We start from the raw sequence: 9,305 nt of genomic DNA, 5'->3' as shown, positions 1-9,305 counted from the left end.
ACAGCTGACGAAAGGAAAAGAGGCGTCATCGAATACAAAGCTCAGCGGACCTACTGGACAGTGTGTGGCTGGGACATGTGTTCCAAATGAGGCGAAAACTGGAGTCTAACCTCCGACAGTGGACTGATGGTGACATTGATGGCAATAAATACTATGGTAACCTATATTCATTCTAAAATAATTGCTATAACGAGGTCAGCGACTGCTAGATTGGTTTTTCAAGTTCCTAATGTTAAAATAAACTTTAAATATCACTTCATTTTTCCTGTAGCGATTGCCTTTGGTCCTTTTTGAGCGTATAGTAAGACATCGCTTAAATTGGGCTTCTGTTTTCCAATACTCTCGTATGGCACGCACTATAGAGAACATGTCAGCAGAGCAGCCCCCACTCAGAAGATGCTGACACGGCCGCTCGATAAAAAAGCACCTTTTTTTTTTATCCAGCGGCCGTGATGCTGAGATTAGTTACTGATATAGCAATTAACAGGCATTAAACGTTGTGCAGTTAGACTGGACGATAGGCCATTTACTGAAGCAAAGGTGTTGGAAGCCTGGATTCACAGCTCATCAGCCGAGAAAGCCATTTGAGCTCTTCGTCAGTACCTGAAGGCCACAGACTTTTGCGCCAGACTATAGACATGCTGCACCTAGCTTAGTTCATGTGAAAAAGCCATCAAGACTCATGCCTTCTCTCTCTCTCTCTTTCTTTCGCTCCCCCATCCCCCTCCCCACGTGTAGGGTAGCAAAGTGGAGAAAATCTGGCTAACCTCCCTGCCTTTCCTTCCTCCCGTTTCTCTATCTTCTTTATATATATTGTCACATGAAGAATTTAACATGTGCGCGCTGCTATTATTTCTAATCCCCAGGATGTGTACCCCCTTGTCCAACACAAATCGAACTGATAGGTTCATTCATATAGAAAATATTATAAAGACAGGACAAAGGGGATCATGAACTGAAGGGCTGCATATTAACAAAGCAGACAATCCGTTGTCCTATTCTTGTGTCGTTCTTGAGCTATAAGAGTTCAGCAAAGTATTTCGCATCTGTATCACCTACATAGCCTCAATCCAGCTTTTATTTTGATTTGTACCAAGTATTTGTACCATATACCAAGTATGTTTGTTTTAGCTGCATCAAATATTTTAAAAATCCTATGGCAGATTGTACAATTATAACCATTGAGCTAAATTACTCGATGAGCTAGCAATTACTTATACGAGAAACCAAAATGGTTATTTAGCCAATTAACATAATTAAAATTAATGACATTTTATTATTCGCTTTCTAACACATATTTAAATTTACAAGTTGTAACCGGTACGTGAGTTCGCAAGGCAGTATCCACTTAGAACGAATTCTCAGAACTATACCAGTTTCAAGATAATAATTTTCAAATTGTAAGACAAAATGCATTGGCGTTCCAGTAAATTGTGTGCTTCAACGCATAAAACACCGTTTTCTTCAAAAAAGTTACTGGAACAACAATGCATCTTTACCACAAGTTTGTCGGCGCATATCTGGGAACCAGTGCAGTCTTAGAATGCGCCCCAAGTCGATATACCTTGGAACATCACTAGCCACAATTCGTAAATTGAAAGATGTGCCGAAAAGTAATAACTGATACGTTAGTAAGCATAATTATGTTAATTATTCAATTAAGTATTATGACTCCTCAACGAAGTAATGACCGCCTTATCGAGAAATTTAGCTTAAGGGTTAGAATTTTGTCTTCTGCTACAGACAGTATTTAAAATAAATTTGGCGCCGCTAGAAAAACACCCTACATGCTGGTCATTTTTATGTTAGTGAAGTTAGCTAGACAAGGCTGAGAAAACGATAATGCACTCCTCTGCCCTGCTCTGTCAGCACATAGAGCCATTGGTGCACTCACAATCAGTTAATTAATAAATATTTCAATTCAGGGTTTTAGGCGCAAAAGTTACGATCTGATTATGAGGCACGCTGAAGTGGGTTGTGAGCTCGGAAGTGGATTGTGCAGACTTTTCTTCACTGCATACTGAAATTTCTAGCAAAAACGACATGAGGTATTGTTTGATATATAGCGCATGTGGCGATTCACTTTTGTGCGCACTGATCGCAGACGTAACCATAAAGTGTGGTCGAAAGCCAAGTCTAGCATTTTCCCTTCGTTATTTCGCTACTAACTTATTTCTTCGTAGCTGCACGGAATGTTTCACAGTCATCGAACTGCTTCCGCCTGCCTGCGGATGAGAAGTAAACCTCTCACTGGCCACCAGCCCTCACGACCCTCATGAAAAAGAGAGACGTAATAAGAAAACGAAAAAAAAATTGTAAGTCAAGACGAAGTCTGACCAACTGTATATCTTGATACCTCCAAAGAAATGCCGCTGACTTGTCTCCCGCTCCCTATGGCTTGGTTTCGCTGGTGGTAGTCCCCCCCCCCCCCCCCCCCACCACTTTTTTTCACTAAATTATTTATGTGGTTATAACCCTGGTAAGTTATTTTCTAATTGGCTTAAGCCCGCTATACCTAGTGGCACGGGCTGGAGTGACTTGGTTTACTTTTTTCTTTCTTCTTTAACCCCAACATATTGTATGTCTACGGATACACACGATGACGGTTTCGCGGTCACATACGTTGATGCTCTTAGTAAATTTCTTGCGAAGAAATGTGTTCTGTAAAATGTAAAATTATATTAGACACAAAATTCTCCTTTGCTCCACCGGTAGTACTTTCGGAAGTGAAATCCACAACAAAAACAGAGCCCATGGAATGTAGAAACGGCTCTGAGAATCCAAATAAAGTTGAAAGATTCCCTGGAAAGCCCTGACTATTCAATTACTGTCTCTGGCACGCAGGCATTTGTAAATGTAAGATCAATGTGCGTCGTTTGGTATGTATAAAACTCCGCTGGCACGCGACAAGACTCATGAAGTGATTCAACGGCAAAACACCAGAGCTTTACTCTTCGCTGGCAACAACTTCCAAGTTAAACCATAGTGCACACGGACAGAAATGGCGGACACTAAGCGATAGCAGAAAATTTTCAGCGGTAGTGGTTGGAAGGAGAATAGGCAACAATAAATTGTCTTTGAGTAAATAAAAGTATGGTCTCAAATTCCTATTTTTATTCATTTGGCGGCCGAGAGCTTATTATCAGCGTAAAAATGGAAAGCAAATATTTTTTAGTGGCACGAGCATCGAGTGACACTGCTGTTTCGTTCGCAGCACTTCCGGTTCACCTCCTGAGGCGACCTGGGACGAAATTCAAAATAAATCAGAAAAAATAGAAAAATCGTACAGGACAAATTTTATGAATTTCATTATAGATATGATATCAGAGCATAAATTGAGCGCAAGTCGAGTTACTGAAGCGTCTGGAATATCTAGAATTAGTTAAAGATCACTGATTACCGGGGAAGAAATTCAAAATAAATCAGAAAAAATAGAAAAAATAATACAGCACACAATTTATGCGTTCATTATTGATATGATATCGGAGCATAAGTTAAATTACAAGTTGAGTTACTGAAGTGTCTCGAATAATTAGAATTAATTAGCTGAGACGACCGGGGACGAAATTCAAAATAGATAAGAAAAAGATATAAAAAAATAGTACAGTACAAAATTCATGAGTTTCATTATAGACATGGCATCAGATCATAAGTTTAGTTATAAATTGAGTTACTAAGTTCCTGTAATATATAGAAATAATTAAAAATCACTGATTACCGGGGACGAAATTCAAAATAAATCAGAAGAAAATAGAAAAAATAGTACTGCACAAAATTCATGCGTTTCATTATAGAGACATTATATCAGAGCATAAGTTTAGTTACAAGTTGAGCTACTGAAGTGTCTGGAATAATTAGAAATAATTCGTTAAGGGATGACCGGGGAAGAAATTCAAAATAAATCAGAAAAAAAAACAAATTCATGGTTTTCACTACTGATGTGATATCAGAGCATGAGTTCAGTTGCAAGTTGTGTTACAGAACTGTCTGCAATAATTAGAATTAATTATAAATCACTGATTACCGCACACCAATGCACAGAACACCAACGCCGAGGTGCGATGGCCACTAAGATACACCTAATTCAAAGATTAGGGTCACCTACCATTTTTTCCAATTACCCACCGATTTAACAACGCTTTTTCGAATGTTTTCGTCTAATCTATCAAAACTTGCTGCATTAAGTTTGGTCGCTTTATAACGGACTGCAATCCTGCTTTATTGAGAAAAAATTTCGCTTGGTTTCTATGAATGTCCACGGTATCAACCAAACCACTGCTAACTCGTAAGGTAACTCCTAAGTGGCGCGGCCACAAGTGTTTATTACTAAAGGTCCATTTCCGCTTGCCAGTCGTCTCCTTAAGGGAGCAGCGACAATTTCTCAATTTTGGAAGTGTAGTTTACCAATACACATTTACTTAATATTACATTTTAGTGTATCTTTAGAGGTTACTTAATCAACGTTTTGTGGCATCTGTTACTGTTGTCATGATAACGTTTCCTTCGTAAAAGGAGTCAGAAGAAAAAAAAAAGCCGCCAGATCCCACACCCTGTGGGAATCGATGTTATGCGAAGCAGTGCTCGGGGAGCCTACCAAGTTAACCAAGCGACCATGAGAGCACCAAGATGTAGGCAGCTGTTTCATGTCCTACGTGACACGCATATCTAGAGGCCTCATAAGTACATTTAGCTACGCCTGACCATAGGTTAGTGAGGTCTAGGATTTCTCTCAATTTAAAGAGAGATAGAATAAAATTAGACAAGAAGAAACAGGTCAACCTAGATGCAGTAAGGGTAAAAGCAGACCAATTCAGGCTGGTGCTCGCAAACAAATATGCAATTTTAGAACAGGAAGATGAAAACATAGAGGGAATGAATGAAACCGTAACTAGACTGATCTCAGAAGCAGCAATTGAAGTGGGAGGTAAGGCACCAAGGCAACCAGTAGGTCAGCTCTCTTAAGAAAAAAGGACCTAATAATTAAACGGCAAAACATAAAGTGTCAAACTCGAGAGATCAGATAGAATTCGCTGAACTGTCGAAGCTGATCATGAAGGAGAAAGTAAGGGAAATGCAAAATTATAACGTAGAAAAGATTGAGGACGCAGTAAAATATGGACGCAGCATGAAACCAGTGAGAGGAAAACTTCGCAAATGACATGGCAGAATGTATACACTGAAATATAAGCAGGGTAATATCATCAGCAATTTCGATGACATAGGAAAAGCAGCGGAAGAATTCTATACTGACCTGTACAGTCCCCAGAGCAGCCAAGCAACTCTCATTCGAAGTCGTGATGAGGAGAATACAGAGGCTCCTTCTATAAGTAGCGATGAACTTCGAAGGACCTTGCAAGACATGACCCTGGGAAAGCGACTGAAGAAGAAGGAATAACAGTCGATTTAATAATAGACGGAAGAATTATCATGCTTGAAATGCTTGTGGCCCTTTATACGCAATGCCTCAGGACTTGTGTGTACTTGTGTGACTTCATGTGTGCCAGAGAACTGGAACATGCCAACATTATACTAATACATAAGAAGAGAGATAGTAAAGAATTGAAGAATTATAGACCCATTAGTTTGCTTTGAGTATTGCATAAGATATTCTCCAAGATATTTTCTAATGGTACTAGGGCAACACTTGACTTAAGCCAACCAAGAGAACAGGCTGGCTTCAGGAAGGGATATTCTACGATGGATCATGTCGATGTCATCAATCCGGTAATCGAGAAATCTGCGAAGTACAATCAACCTCTCTATATGGTTTTCATAGATTATGAAAAGGCAATTGATTCAGTAGAGATACCAGCAGTCGTAGAGGCATTGCGTAATCAAGGAACACAGGAGGCATTCGTGAATATCTTAGCAAACATCTAGAATGATTCCACAGCTACATTGGTTCTCCACACGAAAAGTAGAGAGTTACCTATCAAGAAAGGGGTCAGGCAAGGAGACACAATCTCTCCAATGCTATTCACTGCATGCTTAGAAGAAGTATTCAAGCTCCTAAACTGGGAGGGCTTAGGAGTGAGGATCAACGGCGAATATCTTAGCAACCTTCGGTTTTCAGATGACATTGTCATATTCAGCAACAGTGGAGACGAATTACATCAAATGATTGCGGACCTTAATTGAGAAAGTGTAAGAATTGGGTTGAAGATGAATATGCAGAAGACAAAGATAATGTTCAATAGCCTGGCAAGGGAACAAGAATTCGGGATCGCCAATCAGCCTGTTGAGTCTGTAAAGGAGTACGTTTATCTAGGTCAATTACTCACAGGGGACCCTGATCATGTGAAACAATATTACAGAAGAATAAAATTGGGTTGGAGTGCATACGTCAGACATTGTTGAATCCTGACTGGGAGCTTATCACTGTCGTTGAAAAGAAAAGTGTACAATCATTGCATTCTACCGGTGCTAACATATGGGACATAATCTTTGAGGTTAACAAAGAAGCTCGAGAACAAGTTAGGGACCGCGAAAAAAGCGATGGAACGAAAAATGTTAGGCCTAACCTTAAGAGACAGGAGAGAGCGGTGTGTATCAAAGAACAAACGAGGATAGCCGATATTCTAGTTGACATTAAGACGGAAAAATGTAGCTGGGCAGGCCATGTAATGCGTAGGATAGATAACCGGTGGACCATTAGAGTTACGGAATGGATACCAAGAGAAGGGAAGCGCAGTCGAGGACGGCAGAAAACTAGGTGGGGTGATAAAGTTACGAAATTTGCAGACGCAAGTTGGAATCAGCTAGCGCAAGACAAGGGTAATTGAAGATCACAGGGAGAGGATTTCGTCCTGCAGTGGACATAATCATAGGCTGATGATGATGATGAAGAGACCTTACGGAGAAAGCCTTAATCGTGCTCATTGCTCTGACTTCAACCATCAACCTTTAGCCTTTTCTATCACTTAGTACCACATCCGAGCGCATTCCATTGGTTTTTGAGTATTATCTTTTTTCGCTGAGTCATTGTCATTTTTGCTGAGTCATGCTTATGACTATTGCTTCTACCACCATCCTTTAGTGTTTCCTTCACTTACTGCATACGTCAAAACCTATTTCAGTGGTTTTTGAATGTTAATCTTGTTTCACTTAGTCATTTTCATTTTTGCTCAGTCATGTTCATGGCTATGACTTCTACCATCACCCTTGAGTGTTTGCTTTACTTAGTACCTTCGTCCGAACCATTTTAGCAGTTTTTGTGTGTTAATCTTTTATCGTTATGTCATTATCATTTTAGGCGGCTGTTTCATGACCTACTTGACACGCACGTCATGGCATTCATGTCATGACCTATCATTTATATTCACCATACCCTCTTGTCAAACTATGCCAATTTTGGTACATACCAAGTTAACGAAACGACCATGAGAGCACCAAGACATAGCCGGATAGATAGATAGATAGATAGATAGATAGATAGATAGATAGATAGATAGATAGATAGATAGATAGATAGATAGATAGATAGATAGATAGATAGATAGATAGATAGATAGATAGATAGATAGATAGATAGATAGATAGATAGATACTGCGAAAATGGCAAATGTTCGCCAAGAAATGCCTCCCATTTAAAAAAGTGCGCAGCCAAAGTTGTGCAAGGCTGAAGTAAACAGCGGAGCTGGTGATCTACCTAGCTTCTTCCAGGTTTTACTAGCCTTGGCGTGTTTCGCAGCAGCGGCTTCGGCGCGATACTCTGGATTAGCATGCAATCACCGCATTCGTTCTCGGCTGGCGGCACGACGAGCTTCCAGCTGAGCAGCTTCTTCGTCAGGAGCCTTGTACTTCTTCGGTCGTCTCATGTTACATTTACTCAGTGCGAAGACTACGAGAGTCGCGTGTGTCGCTGTCGCAGCGACATTATCTTTATAATCATTGGGACGTCATGGCCAAGCTTCTCAACGTGTTGTCATGACTAAGCAAAGCAAGAATTGCGGCATGAAGCAATGACATGGCTAGGCGAAGCTGGGTAAGTGATTGGTAGGCGAACGCATTGACGGAGCGGTCTGCTGGAACGCGGTGTCGGCATTGCAACGCGATGGAACGCGGTGTCGTCATTGGAACGCGGTGTCGGTGTTCCAAGCCGCGCTATGCAACGCGGAGTGACGCCATCGCTGGCGCGGCGGCGAAGAAGCGTTGCCGGAGCTAGGAGAAGCGAGGCGCAGCTTCGACTCTGCGCCGTCGCTTGTCTAAGGCTTCCTCGGCTCTCTGTGCATTATCAGCTCGATGCCGGCGATTATATTCTTGTTTACCCAAGCGGCGTGATTCCCGGAAAGCGGCCTTTTCCTCGGGAGTGCCATTCTTCCTTGGTCTCCTCATGACTGCTACTACCGCCCGCACACTCGCAACCCCTCCTTCGCACCTGCTACACGGAACGTTTATGGCAAGCGGAGCAGGCGAGTCTTGCGAAGCTATCGCACAGCTGGTATGGGGTTGCTAAGCAACGCAGTAACGTCATAGCTCGGCGAGGTTTTGCGGCTCGAGGCACAACTTACGACCGGCTTAAACAACTTCGCTGTTAAAATCTGCGCTTACCCAGAATTTGATCCGAGTCCCTGATGTGGGATCGGTCGTGCCGATTGAGGCAAACAAAGCTTTAGGGTGTACCTGCCGCAATTTTTCCTTTCCAGGAGACTTCTATGATAGTTGCAGATTTCGGGTATGCAATCAGCCTACAATATCCTCTGCATAGGATTTAAGGTACGCAGTACCTAGCACACACATCATTCACGAATGGCTATTATGCGTAAGAAAACCGTAAACTAACCTAATGTCTGAGGTTTTTGTAGAACCGACATTTGTTCTCGACTAAGTTAAAATATTAGTGATTCAGTCCTGTTGGCAATGCACTTCGTTGGTTTACCTAACGCTAAATTACCGACAATAATTTGACCTGCGGAAGTTTCTCGATTGAAATTAGGGAGGGTGAGATATACAAGCTAAAATGTTTTGACTGAAAAATCTGTACAACCCGAGGTAGCGGAAGCTTGTCCGGTACAGATATCATCCACCCCCTTCCTTAGAGGGGCTCTGAATGACATGCTTGGGGTTGGCCGCTGTATCTTATGTTGTCCCTCTTCTCTCATTTGTTCTAATTCTCACCTCTTCTCACTTAGGTCGTAAAGAGAGATTTATAATAATAAATGCTGCATTCATTCATTCATTCATTCATTCATTCATTCATTCATTCATTCATTCATTCATTCATTCATTCATTCATTCATTCATTCATTCATTCATTCATATAATATGAGACTCTAGCACAGACTATCATGGGTGACGTATCATTT

Source organism: Dermacentor silvarum, chromosome 3, assembly GCF_013339745.2.
Source record: "Dermacentor silvarum isolate Dsil-2018 chromosome 3, BIME_Dsil_1.4, whole genome shotgun sequence".
NCBI lineage: Eukaryota > Metazoa > Arthropoda > Arachnida > Ixodida > Ixodidae > Dermacentor > Dermacentor silvarum.
The sequence above is the reverse complement of the archived record's forward strand: the minus strand, read 5'-3'. Positions refer to the sequence as shown.